Consider the following 17,463-nt stretch of genomic DNA (forward strand, 5'->3'; position numbering starts at 1 on the left):
CAGTAGGAGCCCAGGACAGGAAACAAAAGTACTAACAGGACTTTAAAACATCATAAAAAACAGACTTTAAAATCTATTAAAACATCTTTGAAAACATTTTTTAAAAGCTTTAAAAACATTTTTTTTTAAAAAAGAAAGAAAAGGCTTAAAACATATTAAAAAGCAATTCCAACACAGACTCAGACTGGGATAAGGTCTCAGCTTAAAAGGCTTGTTGAAAGAACAAGTTCCTTATCACTTGAGGCTGTAGTTCTCTGCACACTTCCCAGTTTAGTAAGCCCCATTGAATACATTGGGACTTGCTTCTGAGTAAACAAACATTGGATTGCACTATAAATATCAATTACAGATTGTGTAATTAATAAACATATTTGATAGTCATGTTTATATAAATATTTCTTCATACTGCGTCCCAATGAGTATTTGATTTCACACTATGGTTGTAGATGATTTTTTCTCTACATTTTAAGTGTGCCCTTCTTCCTTGAGGTGGTCATGGTATTCTGTTGTTTTCATCTTGAGGGGAGGATAGGCTAAGAGATGGTGAGTAGCACATGGTCACCCAGTATACTTTATAGCTCATTTCCATTTTGAAAAATTAATTAAAACGATTTACATGCAGGCAAAGTTGATTAAGTAGATCAACACATTTAAAGCACATCCAACTCACATTTAAAGCCCATGACTTCGCCTAAAGAATCCTGGGAAGTGTAGTTTCCCCTTCACAGTTATAGTTCTCACCACCCTTAACAAATGAAAATTCCCATGATTCTGTGGTGGGATTCATGTGCTTCAAATGGGTGTTGAATGTGCTATAAATTATACAGCCACAAGAGTGGCTGTATACTATAGTCTAAATGTTGTAGGTATGATGTGCATTCAAGAGTGAATTGCAAAGAAAAAATTTAAAATATACTTTTTTAAACAGGGGAAGGGTTGTAGCTCATAGTTAGGGCATATGCTTTGCGTACAAGGTCCAAAATTCAATTCCTGGAAAAGACTATTGCCTGGAATCCTGGACAGCCAATGCTAGTCCATGTCATGAGTACTGAGTTAGATGGTACAAAATGGCCTGAGTCAGTATAAGGCAGATTCCTTGGTTCCTGTTAGGTCCAAACCCAACACGCAAGCCGCCCTGTCTACCCCAACTCGCTTATTACACCCGGGAAGAGTGCGGAGCTGAGTGCAAATGAAACCCACTATCAGAGATCAAGCAACATGAAACAAAACCTTTGCAAAGGGGACCCAATACTTACAAGCCGAAGCAGGCCAGCATGGGAACCTCGTTTATTGGTGTTCAAGGGTTTATATAGGCTTACCCCGAAGTTCACAATATCGGGTTCACGTCATAAAATACAAAAGAAGCACTTGCTAACTGTTATAGCTTTGGGGCATATGTAAGGAGGTAAAGGGGTACAGGGGGAAGGACAAAGTAGAAACATCAAGACTATCTCTCAGACTCCATGTCTGCATATTTCGCATGTCCTTGAGATAAGCACTATGCAGGAGCAGACAAAGGCAACTATTGAGGGGAGGCCCAGCTGCAACCGGGCGCCCTCTAAACTGGAGACAGACATGATATTACTTCGCTTACATATCAAAGGAGTATTACAAGTCAAGGATATGAGGGGCATAGGAATAGCGTTTGACATTTCTATGCAAGGTACAATAGTAACAATAAGCAAGGCCATCAACACAAATGTGATACAGAAATGCATAGTAGGGAAGTTTCCAGCTTAAACCGGCTTTTATTATGCGAGCCACTGGAATGCAGGTAAGGGTCAGGTCACCAGGAAATAAACCGACATTTTATACCAAAAGTCAAATAAAGGCCACTTTGGTTCTATTTCCCATGAAGCCCAAGCTGGTTTGGATAGGACAAGTGAACTATAGTTTCACAACCATTGGGATTTTAATTTATCCTTAACAATCCCCCCTTTCAGCCCTGAGAGACCATATAGTCTCTCAGGTAGCTGCATTACTTTGTTTGGGTTGCCAAATCGGTCTCAACGCCATTTCCATGTAAGTTGGTTGTGGTTTTCGGGAAAAGAACAACGTAAGCTTGCTGAAGCAGACCGAGGCCAATTGCATCAAATTAGGAATACATTGCAAACAACAGCAAACAGAAATCAACAAAGCAAGTACCATAACAATGTAAAATATAATTTTGTGCCAGTCAGGCCATGCAGAAAACCAGTCAGAAAACCCAGAGAACAAAGAGAAGTTCCCAATGCGCTCTACCTCATGATAAATGTTTCCGATATCATTAATGTGTTTAATGACATCAGCCTTACTGTCCGTAATATGGGTACAACATTCACTCCCTATTAACGAACAGATCCCCCCGTGAGAGCTTAATAAAAAGTCCAAGGCGAGCTGATTTTGCAAAACTACGGTTCTAATTTGCCCTTGTTCATTCGTAAGATCTGAAAAGGAAATAGCCGAATCATTCATAAAACGTTCAAAGGCTTGAGAAAGTTCTATGAGTTCCTGGTATGTTTTGGCTGCGCCATACATGGGAAAAAAACCTCTCAGTACTGCTTCCCCCGTGCCTCTCTTGTTACGGCGGCGCAAGGTGGGAAGGGTGGGGGAAACCCGAAGCCCTGGCACTACCCTTCCCAGAGTGCAAGTCCAAGAGCCTGATACTGGTAATTTCCTTACTGCTAAGTGTCCACAAAGCCACCAGAGTCCAGCTGGGGTTTGGTGGTCCACTAAGTCCGTGAGGAAAGGCACCAAATGATGGTCCGCAAAGGTCAGCCGCAACAGATGCTGCCAGATGGATAACCAAGTCAAGCCCTCTGCTCTGTGTGTTCCATTTAAAAATGTCCAATTACCCGGATTTGTAGAGTAAATTAAGCCATCACACACCATTCCACCCGTTGGCTGGCTTCCGCTGCCTACACAGACTGATCTGGCGATGGGCCCACTTAGAACCAGCCCCCCTTCTAGTTCCTGTGAGCTGGAATGTGAGGCAAAGGAAAGATATTCTTTCAGCGGCAAAGGGGCCCCCGTCAAGGGGACTCCAACCTGTCCATGTGGTGGTGTGTGTGCACAAACATAACAAGTGCCCTGTTTGGGAGCTGTTTCTTCCATTAAGGCAACAAACGTATTTCCGTCCCACCCATCGCCTATTTTTGTATTTCTTTGTTTAAACCCGTCTAATGTCTTTACATTTTGTGAAGCCTGTGTTACCTGCTTCTGTACAGGGTTCTGAGCATTCTGTTTATCATTCAGCCATGCATAACAAGATGGTATACCAATACCCACACAAAACTTTGGTCTTTCTGTCATTCTGGGCTGGATTCTATTATTCTGGATCTGGAAAGTAAGCATGTTATACTCTGATCTTATGGATGTTATATCCACATTAGGGGGGCAACCATAGTTAGGCATAGGGCGGTATTGTCTGCACCGGAGTGCAAGTCTAATAGGCCATTCGATTTCCACTCGAATACAATGTGCTATCCAGCTGCCTGTGTAATTATGTTGCAATATAACAGCTGCTTTATGACACAAACGTCCCGCAATGTCAGCCTTCACCATTCCTTCCTTTATCTGTTCCACATCATACAAAAAGGGATCTGGACAGTCCTGTGTTTTCGGTATTGTTCGTCCAAAGTCTTTCAAATAGTAATAGTCATTGTCACTACATATTTTTACGTTGGGGGGGCAACATAAGGGCCAGGCATGGTGGATCAAAACACCCACAACCCACAAGTAAGCAGACATCCTCCATTCGTATCGAAGCATTTCTATGTTGCTGTTTACTCGATGTCTGCGTCCTGGAAAGGGAGTTGAACCGCCTGCCACTCACCGGTTTCTTCGCTCCTCTGCAAACGTATTTTGGGGACCTGGGGAGGTGGAGGTGCCGTTACCACAGCAGGCTTTACGTGGGAATGATGTATCCACGACTTCCTTCCTTCCAGGAAAACGGCTGCTTGTGTGGTTAAAAGGACTTGATGTGGTCCTGTGTATCTTGGCTGCAAAGAGTCGCCCCTCACGAATTTCTTTGCCCAAACAAAGTCCCCTGGACAGTATGGATGCGCCTGGTCTTCAAGGGGCACCGTCTTGGTGGATCCTGCAGCTTTCCACAGTTCACGAAGTCTATTCTGCAGAGAAAGATACTGGGATACAGTTAGGTGATCCCCCCCCAATAGTGAAACATCCACATTTGGCAAGCTCCCCCCTTTTGTGGGAGGCCTGCCATACATTAATTCAAACGGCGAGAGCCCTAAGGCTTGGGTAGGACGGGTTCGCAAATGGAAAAGAACGAGAGGGAGTACCTGAGGCCACCTTAAACCTGTTTCCTGAGAATACTTAGCCAATGCCGTCTTAATTTCCCGGTTCTGTCTCTCCGTCGCCCCGGACGATTGTGGATGATAAACAGTGTGAAATAGATGTTTGATTCCCAGACCTTCTTCAACTTTTGCCAAAATCTGTCCCGTAAAGTGTGTTCCTCGGTCTGAGTCTATTACCTCTGGAACCCCGAACCGCGGTATTATTTCTTTCAGCAGCAACTTGGCCACTATTGTGGCGGTAGCATTTGTGGTTGGGAATGCCTCTACCCATGCTGTTAAAGGACATACCATGACCAAAAGGTGTTTCTTCCCTTCCGCTTTAGGGAGGTCGACAAAGTCAATTTGGACGTGTAAGAACGGTGCGGCCGGTACGGGTCTACCCCCTTGCGGGGCCCTGTTTGGTAAGGCTGGGCCGTTTGCTTGGCAAATGTGGCATGCTTTCACTATTGCACCACATACTGGTTGAATTCCGGGAGCATACCAGGAGCGCGTGATCAAGTCCACCAACGCGTGTGTACCATAATGGCCTCCATGGTCATGGAACCATTTCGCTGCTGTGTGGTACGTCGCTCTGGGAAGGCATGCTCGACCGTCAGGCATAATCCATAACTGTTGTTTCAGGATCGCTCCTAGCTCCGTCCATCGCTTCAATTCCTGTGGGGGTATTGAAACAGATACAGGCGGGACAAAAGCAGTGGTTGCCAATGCCAAAGTTGGCATGTTTATAGGAAGCAATGCCGCTTGGCGCGCAGTTTGATCTGCCAAGGCATTTCCTAGTGTCACAGGATCCTGTTCCTTGGTGTGCGCTTTACAATGGACCACCGCTAGCTGTAAAGGTTCAAGAATAGTTTGTAAATTTTTGCACGAGTTCCAGATGCTGAATTGGCTTTCCCCCTGCAGTTGTAAACCCCCTGTATTTCCACAAGTGAATATGGCAATGTATAACCCCAAAGGCATACCTGCTGTCTGTGAAAATAGTCACTTTTTTACCTGCTGACAATTGACACGCTCTGGCCAGCGCGTAGATTTCTGCTGCTTGGGCTCCCCACCGTTCTGGGAGTGCTGCCGCCTCTACTACTTCCCATTGCATTGTTATTGCAAAACCTGTGTATCTTACCCCATTCTGGTAGTAGGAGCTGCCGTCCGTGAAGAGAATGACATCCGATTCCGGTAGCGGTTCATCAGACAGATCAGGTCTGATCTGCAAGGTAGATTGCAATACCTCTACGCAGTCATGGTCTGGGAAAGGCGGGGGCAAGTCGGGCAGGAGGGTGGCTGGGTTCAACGGTCCACAGCGTTCAAACCGCACATTTGGATCCTCTAACAGTTCTGCTTCCAGTTGTTGCTGCCTCTGCGCTGAAAACACTTGCGTGGTGCCTTTTCGCAACAAAGCCGAAAGTGCGTGCGAAGTCTAGACAGTAGTGGAATGACCGAGGGTCAATCCTTTCACCTTAGCTAAAAGCAAAGCTGCTGCCGTCAGCGTACGTGTGCAAGTGGGGGTTCCACGGGCCACATTGTCTATTTGCTGGGAATAAAACGCCACTGGGAAATGACTGGGGCCGTACAGTTGTGTCAGGACTCCGCTAGCTACCCCCGACCTTTCATGGACAAACAGATGAAAGGGTTTCCCATAATTTGGCGGTTTCAAAGACATGGACGTGGCTACACTCTGTTTTAGCAATTCAAACGCCTTTTCATTGTCCCGGCTCCATTGTATCAAATCAGGAGCTTTATTTGCCGTAAGCGCGTGTAGCGGTTTGCTCAATTCTCCACAGGATGGCAACCAAGGTCTGCAAAACCCAATCAGTCCCAAAAAACCTCTCAGCTGTCTTTTTGTCTTTGGGAGCGGACAATTCTGTATGGTGGAAACACGCCCGGGATCCATTTGTCGTCCCTCTGGCGTTAATATGAACCCCAAATATTTAACTTTCTCTGATAACCACTGAATTTTCTTCGGGTCAATTTTATGACTCCTTGAATGCAAGTAAAACAGAAAAGCCTTACCGTCTTCTCGCAGCGCCCCCTGGTGTCCATTGGCAATCAGGATGTCATCAATGTACAAAACAAGAACTGAACCCCCTTTTGGGGTGAGCCCCTCGAGGTCATCCCGTAGACACTGGCTAAACACCCCAGGACTATCACAGTATCCCTGTGGGATTCATGTCCATACGAAAGAGCGCTGGTCCCATTCGAACCCGAACAAATGCTGCGAATCTGGGTGGAGAGGGATACTGAAAAAGGCATTTTTTAGATCAATGACGGTAAACCACTTCGCATCCCATGGAATCTGACTGATGATTGTCACCAGGTCTGGAACAACAGTGTGTAAAGGGATCACATACCTGTTTACCGCTCTCAAGTCCTGGCAAAATCTCCACCGGACTGGATCTCCGGGTTTCTTTGGGGGTTTCTTTATAGGTAGGATAGGTGTGTTGCAGGGGGTTCGCTGTGGCCGGATGACTCCTTTTGCAATAAAGCCTTCAATTATGGGGCGTATGCCTTCTCTTGCTTCTAATGACAGAGGATACTGGGCAACGTTTGGTGGCGGGAGGAATGGCTTTACCTGGATTCTGACAGGGCTTACCGATCGCAGCAATCCCACATCCGTGTCCTCTGTACCCCATAAGTCGGGTGGCAGGTCAGCAAGATCTTCTGGTAAGCTGTGACCTATGTGTTTGTGTTTAATTGTGTTCCCCACAGGCACCCCCAATACACTCATCAACAAACCCACCCCGTCAGGGGTGCAGGTTAAGGTAGCCTCCAGTTTACATAACATATCACGGCCCATTAAAGAAATCGGGCATGAAGCAGAATAAAGGAAAACATGGTTAAACATTTTGTCATTGTATTTTACTTGCAATGGTAACGTTATGCACATAGGCGTTATGCACATTGTCATTTTCACTTCTTTACTTAACCAACTACTGGATGCTACATTTATCAGGGAGTATGTGGCTCCAGTGTCCACCAGAAAAGTCACCGCCCGTCCCTGCACGTTTAGGGACAGTCTGGGTTCTTGGATTGGGAGAGAAAGAGAGAGAAAGAAACCTGCCAAAGACATCAGATTCATTAGTCCCGCTCCCAGTCCCTCCCTATCTGCATTTAGTCATTGTTGGTTCACTGGGCGTCCGCCGTACTGGTCCCATGCAGCCGGTGTCTGTTGAACGGCAGGTGGAGGTGGGGGCAGATAATCTGCGTTTGTACCTGTAAAATCTGGGTAAGAAGGGTTGTTAGGAGTGTACTGCACGTCCCCTGTCCTCCACGGACAGTCTTTCTTGAAATGAGTATATTCTCCACACTGGAAACAAGCCCTATCGCCTTGCCATGAATGCCTCATCTGTCCCCTTCCTCTCTGGTTTCCGGCTCTCGGCCCCCTCGGAAAACCTCTACCTCTGCCTCGAAATCCTCTATTTGGTGGCTGGCCTCTTATTGCAAGAGCCAGCATCTCAAAATCCTCCTTCTTCTCCTTCTTTCTACTTTTCTCCTTATCCTTGTCCCACACAAAATCCGCCACTTCCAAAATCACAGTCACAGCCTCCCCCCCCCCATCCGGGTCTGAAATTCAGAAAGTAATCCCTCACCGCTGGCTGCGCTTGATGAACGAAATTGGCTATGAGGGTCGGATGGTCCAGCATGTTTTCTGGGTTCAAATTGGTATAGCTACGTGCTCCCTCTAATAAGCACGACCAGAATTTTCTGGGAGGTTCGCCGGCTTCTTGTTTGATCGCCATAAATTTAGCTTGGTTGGGGGGTTTCTGTGACATTCGCTCCAAGTGTGTCAAAATCCTATCCCTATCGGTCTGCAGCTGAGCGCGGCGAGGCTGCGTCCAGTCTCCCGCTGCCCAAGCTGCAGCCGTTTGCGCTTGGTCTGACCAAGCTCTATTTGTTGCCGCTTCCGCAGCCCAAGCGGTCTCCAATGTCCACAACCTGCTACGCTCCTCACCTGTCAGTACTCTTCTCAACAAATGCTCCACATCCGAGTACGTCGGATTGTGGCTTTCAAACAACCTACCTAACAGTTCTCTAATTCTCCTTGGCTGTTCCCCAAAAGTTCCAGCCATTTTACTCCACTCTTTTAGATCCCACTCCAGCCAACTCTTTAGTTCAACCACCTCAGTACGCTGGATACCCCCACGGCCATCCACATACGGTTGATCATGTACAAGCAAAGGCATCTCCAACGCTTCTGCCTCTTTTCTTTTCTTTTCCTTTTTTCGCTGGCGCGTGTCCATGCCCCCTGAGGCCCCCTTGTCTATTTCCTTTTCGTCTGTCTCATCATCTGATATAAATGAAAAGGCCCCTTCCTCCGGATTGGGATCCCCGCTCCCGGGAGCTGGCAGCGGGTCCGGAGCAGAGGGTATTATAGAACGATTCAAGACCGTTCTTTTGCTTGACGTATCGTCATTAAAATAATGAGGAGGGGGTTCCTCAATGGACAAAGTTCTCACTGCCATCAAAGTCAGACTATCCCATTTTTGCGACCCTATTTTCCATAGGAGCCAAAATTCCAATTGATCCGGGTGGGTATCCCCAATCCGTCTCCGCACTCCCAGTAGTGGAGCGGTTTCAAAGGATCCACCCCTCGGCCACCGTTCACCCGGCACCGACACTGCAGTCATCCGCGGCCACTCCTCCTCACAGAGCTCTATCATCTTTTTCTTTTTCAGGCCTCTCCTTCTCACTGGCAACTCCTCCTCTTGCCACAACATACACATGATTCCCAAAGGGCTGTCCTTTACCGGCATGCTCCCTTTATTTTCCATGATGTCTGATAACGGGTTTTTTCCTCAACTGTGCTTTATCCCCAAAGTGTCAAAGCCGCCCGCTTTATTGATAACCGAGAAAACTTTCTCGTGGCGCCTGTTATCAAATTAAGGGGTGCAATGGCAAAAAGGGGGTCCGCACAAGGGATCCCGGACGAGCCCCCAATTGTTAGGTCCAAACCCAACACGCAAGCCGCCCTGTCTACCCCAACTCGCTTATTACACCCGGGAAGAGTGCGGAGCTGAGTGCAAATGAAACCCACTATCAGAGATCAAGCAACATGAAACAAAACCTTTGCAAAGGGGACCCAATACTTACAAGCCGAAGCAGGCCAGCATGGGAACCTCGTTTATTGGTGTTCAAGGGTTTATATAGGCTTACCCTGAAGTTCACAATATCGGGTTCACGTCATAAAATACAAAAGAAGCACTTGCTAACTGTTATAGCTTTGGGGCATGTGTAAGGAGGTAAAGGGGTACAGGGGGAAGGACAAAGTAGAAACATCAAGACTATCTCTCAGACTCCATGTCTGCATATTTCGCATGTCCTTGAGATAAGCACTATGCAGGAGCAGACAAAGGCAACTATTGAGGGGAGGCCCAGCTGCAACCGGGCGCCCTCTAAACTGGAGACAGACATGATATTACTTCGCTTACATATCAAAGGAGTATTACAAGTCAAGGATATGAGGGGCATAGGAATAGCGTTTGACATTTCTATGCAAGGTACAATAGTAACAATAAGCAAGGCCATCAACACAAATGTGATACAGAAATGCATAGTAGGGAAGTTTCCAGCTTAAACCGGCTTTTATTATGCGAGCCACTGGAATGCAGGTAAGGGTCAGGTCACCAGGAAATAAACCGACATTTTATACCAAAAGTCAGATAAAGGCCACTTTGGTTCTATTTCCCATGAAGCCCAAGCTGGTTTGGATAGGACAAGTGAACTATAGTTTCACAACCATTGGGGATTTTAATTTATCCTTAACAGTTCCTAAACGTGAGAAGAGACTCAAGGGCCACAGTGACTCCAACATTTATTGATGTATTTTTATTTGCAACATTTATATACTGCTTTAGTGTAAAAAGCATAGGTGCTGCCACTTTACAGAACTGATTTCTTACAAGGGCAGAACAAGTACTATGTGGCACCCATAACATGGAAAGCACAGCTTGAACTTGGCCTGGTAGCAAATCAGCAACCAATGCCGATTTCAGAGCAGAGGTGTAATGTGCTGTTAGGATGTCACTCATGTTAGCAATTGTGCTGCAGCATTCTGCGTTAACTGCAGTCCCCAGGTCAGGTTGTGCTGCATGGGGATTTCTGTGACCTTGGCTGACTGGCTGCTAGGATTTTTTTAGTTTGGGTTTTTGGTTATGAATCCTGACTGGTTGTGGGATGTGGAGTTTTCTTCCTTATTCATAGGAATCTTGTTGTGGTTGGTATGGTATTGCATTTAGGAAAGTGTTACTGGCTTTTGTGTTGTTGTTTTTTCTATTTGCATTTCACTTATCTTTAACCTCACTCTGTTACAGCCATAGAAGCAACAGCAGTGGTTCCATGTGCTCAGGACAACCCCCTTAAACCCATTGATGATGCAGGGGCATCAAATATTTGCAGTTAGTGTAATACCATATTACACTAATGAGGTGACCAAGTGGTTTTTCTGTTTGTGACCAGTAGTGCAGTAGCAAATTAAAAAGTGCAGGGTCTCTTCATGATAGTCACAGCCATGCCCCTCCTTCTTTTTTTGCTGCTGTGTTGAGAATAAGATCCTTTTTAATGCCTTCTCCTATAACAATAGACGTCCCTAGCTCAGTATTGACTGACAAGATTTCAGATAAGGATCTCTCCCAGCCCTAACTGGAGATGCTGGGTATTGAATGTGGGGACTTTTGCATGCAAAGCATGTCCTCTGCTACTAAGCCATGACCCTCTTGTAAAGATAAAGTCATTCTTGATGGTAATATAACATTTAAAATACACTGCTGAACTATTTCTGTTACTGCTGGTGCTAATTTGCACAGGATCCCATCTCTTACCTCCCAGATTAAAAAGCAGGGAAATTCACTAATTGGCAAAAAAAACTTGCGGTTTAAGAATGTACCTATAGCCCACAGCTATTTCTATCAAACTTTAAAAAGCAGGGAAATTGGGCAGCTATAGTGAATGCACCAGGGGAGCAGGAGACCTGAACTCCTCTCTGAGATATTGGACTGCCCTACAAATTGGTCAAAATGCAAACACCATTTGGGTTGGTCTTTCACAGTCCAATCCACTTCCTGTGTAGCTTGGAAGAATTTGGTAACATGTGCCTCTGAGCATATGGTGAGTGGTGGCAACACCTGCAATCAGCCCAAATAACAGAAACAAGACATGTGCTGTGCTGATCTTGTTTTAGCAGGGAGGAAGCAACATTATTCAGACAGTTGATATCGTTGAGATGGTCACTTTGAATATGTCTGATTTCCTTTGCAATTTTAGTGAAGTTTCCTATAGGAAATCATTTTCTTTTGTTTCTATTTCTGCGAATATGTGTAGTACAGCAACACTTTGCAAAATTTACACAAAAAAACCTCCAAACATAATAATGGCACTGACTTCTGCAGAATAGTCTCCAGTGGACCTCAGGAGTGTGTCAATTTGCACAAGGTAAAACAGTGGGAGGTGAAATATATTCTAACAAAATGCTAGGTGTGCTCTATGTTTTTAATTGTCCGTGCCTACCTTGCCTTAAATGAAGTGGTTTAAACAGCAGGCTGAAAATATGCATCCTCTTTTTCCCAACAGCTAGAGTCATTCCTGAAGTAGCAACATATTGGAATCAGTCTGATTTTACATCAAACTACAGTTTCAGATTCAACTGTTAAAGCACCCAAAATAGAAATAGAACATAACCTCCAATTTGAAACACAAAAGGCTGTCTTCACCATCATATGACACTGACCACTAAAAAGGCTTTGAAATTAATAAAAATAAATTTGACACAGATTTCTGGGATGAATAATGAGGAAAATAAAATGTTCTAGTTTAGATTCTCTGTAGAAACAGTAGTAACACAGAAAAGAAGCAAAGTAAGAACACCAACAAACATACAAAAATATAATTCTCTATCTTTGGAGATTGCAGGTGTTGTCACCACTCACCATATGCTCAGAGGCACATGTTACCAAATTCTTCCAAGCTACACAGCAAGTGGACTGGACTGTGAAAGACCAGCCCAAATGGTGTTTGCATTTTGACGACTTTGTAGGGCAGTACAATATCTGAGAGAGGAGTTCAGGTCTCCTGCTCCCCTGGTGCATTCACTATAGCTGCCCAATTTCCCTGCTTTTTAAAGTTTGATAGAAATAGCTGTGGGCTATAGGTATGTTCTTAAACCACAAGGTTTTTTGCCAATTAGTGAATTGTTATAGAACTCCCAGGAGTTTCCATAGCAAAGAACACCATAGAAGTGTAACAATAGATACAACTTTTAAAATATTGCACAAGACACCAAAACAATTAAAATCTTGTAGGGAGGGACGACTGGGTGGGTCCACAGAGTGGTTAATGCCTCATTATGGTAGGGAGTGATGCTCACTGCTTTGAAAGAGGCTGTGGATCCACTCTTCCTGGAGATGTCTTCCCTGGACACTGCAGCATTAGACAACTACCATCCACTCTCACATAGTCCCTTCCTGGGCAAGGTGATTGTGAGAATGGTGGCCTGGCCTGCTGACATGCTCAGATGAAGCAAATTATCTAGACCCTTTTAAGTCTGGCTTCAGGCCTGGCTTTGACACCAAAACAGCCTTGGCTGCCTTGATTGATGATGCTTGTTAAGAGAGAGACAGGGAGATTGTGACCCTGTTGGATATCGTTAATATTTTAATCAATTTTGACCATGGTGTCTTTCTGGAGCAATTCAGGGGGTTAGAAACACTGTGTCACAGTGGTTCTGCTCTGACGTCCAGCGTCACTACTCAAAGTAGCACTCCATGGTTGTTACGTTGTGGGGTTCTGCAAGGGTCCATCTTGTCTCCCATGCTATTCAACATCTATATGAAACTGCCGGGAGCTGTGACCCAGGGATTTGGAGCACAGTATCTTCAGTACTCTGATGACACACAGCTTGATCTCTCCATTCTATCTGAATCAGAAAAGGCTGTATGTACAGGTGTTAAGCCAGTGCCTACAGGTAATGATGAGCTGGAAAGGGACCAGTGAACTGAGACTGAATCCTAATAAGACTGAGGTGGTGTGAGTTGGAGGGTTTTGTGACTGCCAGTTTGGAGAATGACCTTTTCTAGGATGGATTGCACTTTCCCTAAAGAAACAGGTACTGTATGTAGTCTGGTAGTACTCCTTGATTCAAATTTGTCACTGCAGGCCCAGGTTGCTTTGGTGGCAAAGAGTGCTTATGCCCAAGCCCAACTAGGGTTGCCAGCTCAGAAGCATCTCAAACCCTGAAATTTCAGGGGTGGGCCCTAGTCATGTCATGGGGGTGGGTCCAAGTGATGTCACAGGAACAGGCCCTAGTGATGTCATTAAGTATGATACATTAAGCATCAACCACAGTTGCTTAGAGCATACAATTCAAACAAAAACATTTCTCTGATTGGAAATTAAGATAGAAATCTTAGCTAGAAGATGGAGCCTGGGTAGGGAACATTTAATCTAGCCAATTAGCTTCTGACAAGAAGGGTTGAAGTGCCCTCAGGCTAGCCCAGTCACCAGAAGTCCATTGTAAGAAGAAAGGAGCCTAGTGTTGTAGAGATGTTAGAAGGGAGCACTCAGGAGTAAAGATGGATACCCCTGAAGGCTGCAATTCTAAACACACTTACTAAGGGACTAAGCCCCAACAGGACTTACTTCTGAGTAGATATGGTTAGGATTGTGCTGTTGGTAAGGCTTGACTAGGGATCCTCTGCGAAGTTATTCATATCAAAGTAGGGGTGGCAACCCCCTGCCTGGAATGCCGTGCCACAACCTTTTAAAATGGCTACTCCAAACTAATTTTTTTATTAGATTTCTACCCTGCTCTCCTCCCAGCAAACAAAAGCACTAAAAACACCCTAAAGCATTATAAAAACAGACTTTAAAATATATTAAAACAAAAAATCTTTTAAAATATCTTTTAAAAAAACATCTTTTTAAAACTTCTTTAAAACTTTAAAAGATTTAACCCCTCACTTCAGAAAGAGGTCTGAGAAATGAGTGAGAGTAAGAAGTTTCTCTACCCTTTTCTGTCTACCCTGTGGGCTGCTATAACAGCCAATCCAATTCTAGTAAGTAATAACTGACAGAGAGAAAACACACATGCTTTGGTCTACCTTCACAGGCAGCAGCTTGAGAACAACAACTATTGCAGCCATACTGCCCAGTATGTAAATTCTTTTTTACTACTATTGGACTAGAAACAAATCGTCATACAACCAGCAAGGTGCATCATTAGTGGGTTTAAGGGGATTGAGCTGAGTGCATGGAACCACTGTTGTTGCTTCTATGGATGTAAGGGAGTGAAATATTAAAGGTAAATGAAATGCAAATAGAAAAAGAAAAAGAAAAGACAGTGATGATTTCCTAAACGCAATACCATACCAACCACATCAAGATTCCTATGAGTAAGGCAGAAAACTGAGCATCCCATAACCACTCAGGATTCATAACCAAAAACCAAAACTAAAAATATCCTGGCAGTCAGTCATCCAAGTTCACAGAAATCCCCATGCAGTACAACCTGACCCAGGGGTGCAGTTAGTGCAGAATGCTGTGGCAAGACTGCTGACATGAGTGAGACCCTATGAGCACATAATACATCTGTTCTGAAATCTGCACTGGTTGCTGATTTGCTACCAGGCCAAGTTCAATTTGTGGTTTCCATGTTATGGGTGCCACATAGTAGTTCTGCTCTTGTAAGAAATTAGTTCTTTAGTGTAGCAGCTATGCTTTGGAACTCCTTGTCTATTGACATTAGGCAAACATCTTCATTGTACTTTTTTAAGCACCTGCTAACATCAATTTTGTTTAGGCAAGCCTACCCAGGCATGTAGAAGCTATTGTGTTTTTTAATCTGTTTTTAACCATATGGCCATGGTACCATCTGGCTCAGTACCAATGACATGGACTAGCATTGGCTCTCCAGGATTCCAGCCAATAGTCTTTTCCAGAAATTGGATTTTGGACCTTTTCATGCAAAGCAGATGCCCTACCACTAAGCCACAACCCTTTCCCTGTTTAAAAAAGAACCTTTTAAAATTGTTGTTTTCAATTTACTAATGAATGCACAACAGCATACCTAGGTCAGATCAACACCATTCATTTAAAGTACATTCAACAGACATTTGAAGCACATGAAGCACACCACAGAATCATGGGAATTGTTGTTTGTTAAGGGTGGTGGGAACTACACTGCCCAGGATTCTTTAGGGGAAGTCATGCACCTTAAATGCAAGTTATATGTGCATTAAATGTATTGTGTGAATCTATTTAATAAACTTCTGCATGTAAATCATTTTAATTAATTTTTTAAAAATGCAAATGAGCTATAAAGTGTAGTGGGTGACCATGGGCTACGCACCATCTCTCAGCTTAATCTGCCTCCCAGGATGAAAACAACAGAGGGGAACCACGACCACCTGAAGGAAGAAGGGCACATTTAAAATGTAGAGGAAATAATCATGTACAAACTTAGTGTGAAATATGTTTATTATTTATACAACCTGTAAAGATATTCATAGTGCAATCCTATGTTTGTTTACTCAGAAGCAAGTCCCAATGTATTCAATGTGGCTTACTCAAACAAGGAGATGCGTGCACAGAACTGCAACCTCAAATGACAAGGAACTTTACTCACCCAACCCAAAATTCGGAATCATGCCACTTTAAGCTGTTTTGCAACTGTTTATACTCGGTCTTGGTTATTGGATTTTAAAGGGATTTATTCCTTATTGTGAACTGCCTTTGTTTCCAGTCTGCAACCCTACCTCACAGGGTTGTTGGAAAGACTTCATATACACACACACACTGGAGATGTAAAAATACATACACCTCATATAATAAGTTTATTGTCAAAACCAGTTGGTCATTGCAGATATTTACTGACTGTAAATGACAGTAAATAAAAGCCCAGCTGCCCTTAAAACAAGCCTTTTAAGTTGAGACTTTGTCCCAGTCTGTCTGTGTTAGAATTGCTTTTTAATATGTTTTTAAATCTTTTTTAAAACAATGTTTTAACCTTTTTAAAGATGTCTTGAAAGCTTTTTAAAAATGTTTTTAAAGATATTTTGTTTTAATGTATTTTAAAGTCTATTTTTATGATGTTTTGTAAAGTATTTTTAGTGCTTTTGTTTGCCACCCTGGGCTCCTGCTGGGAGGAAGGGGGGGATATAAATCAAATAATAAATAAATAAATAAATACATTTATACTGACTAATAAAATCAGTATTAGTTTCCTATATAATAGAAGCAATGATACCTAAGTAAGCCCTGCTTATTGCATTAAAAAATAGGATTGGAGAGGAAGAGGATTTACAACACAAACACAATTCTTTGCTATGTTCACTCAAAAGTCCCATTAATTTACAGCACAATTCTAACCATGTCTACTTGAAAGTAAGTCCTATTGAATTCAATGGGGTTTACTGCACGTATGTGGGATTAGCATTACATCTTTACTCACAGAAAAGCGAGTATTGGATTAAAGCTTCATATTGGGAAGGTTTTCAGAACACTGCCCTCTTCAACAGCCCAGGAAAATGTAAACATGTTTTACTCCTGCACACAAGAGAGAAAAAGACTGAAAGATACATATCTACTCAATTTATAAGTTTTCAGATAAGCAGGAAAAAACAAAAGTTTTCTGGACTTCCAATGGGGTCTAGGTACTGCCTGAAGGTCAACAAATCCCTTGTCAATCACAATTCTGACTTCACTTATTAGCTACAAACCTGAAAGGGTGGAGTTAGAATAGCCAGCTACAGCTCATTTAACAGAAGTTGCAGGGGAGCAGCTGACATTTGGGTGTATATCTCTTGAACCAGACCACACAGAAACTTAATATTTTAAGAAAATGAATGCCGAGAGTCCAGAGATTAAGATGACTCACCCAGAAACCTGGTGAGGACCCCAAAAATCTGGAGTCTCCAGGTGAAAACCAGAGACCTGGAAACTCTATGCCCAACTCTAGCTATGGCAGTAATTCACCAAAACAGCTTGGCCTCAGTAATCCATGCTCTAGTGATCTCTTGTTTGGACTACAGTAGGGCCCTGCTTCTCAGTGCCCCACTTTTCGGTGTTCCACTAATATGGTGCCAGTGGGGCGATCAGCTGGAGCGGGGGCTGGAACTCCCCATGCTCCAGCTAATCTTGCTGGACGAGGGAAAGATCAGCTGTAGCACGCTACAGCTGATCTCTT

Source organism: Rhineura floridana, chromosome 4 (genome assembly GCF_030035675.1).
Source record: "Rhineura floridana isolate rRhiFlo1 chromosome 4, rRhiFlo1.hap2, whole genome shotgun sequence".
NCBI lineage: Eukaryota > Metazoa > Chordata > Lepidosauria > Squamata > Rhineuridae > Rhineura > Rhineura floridana.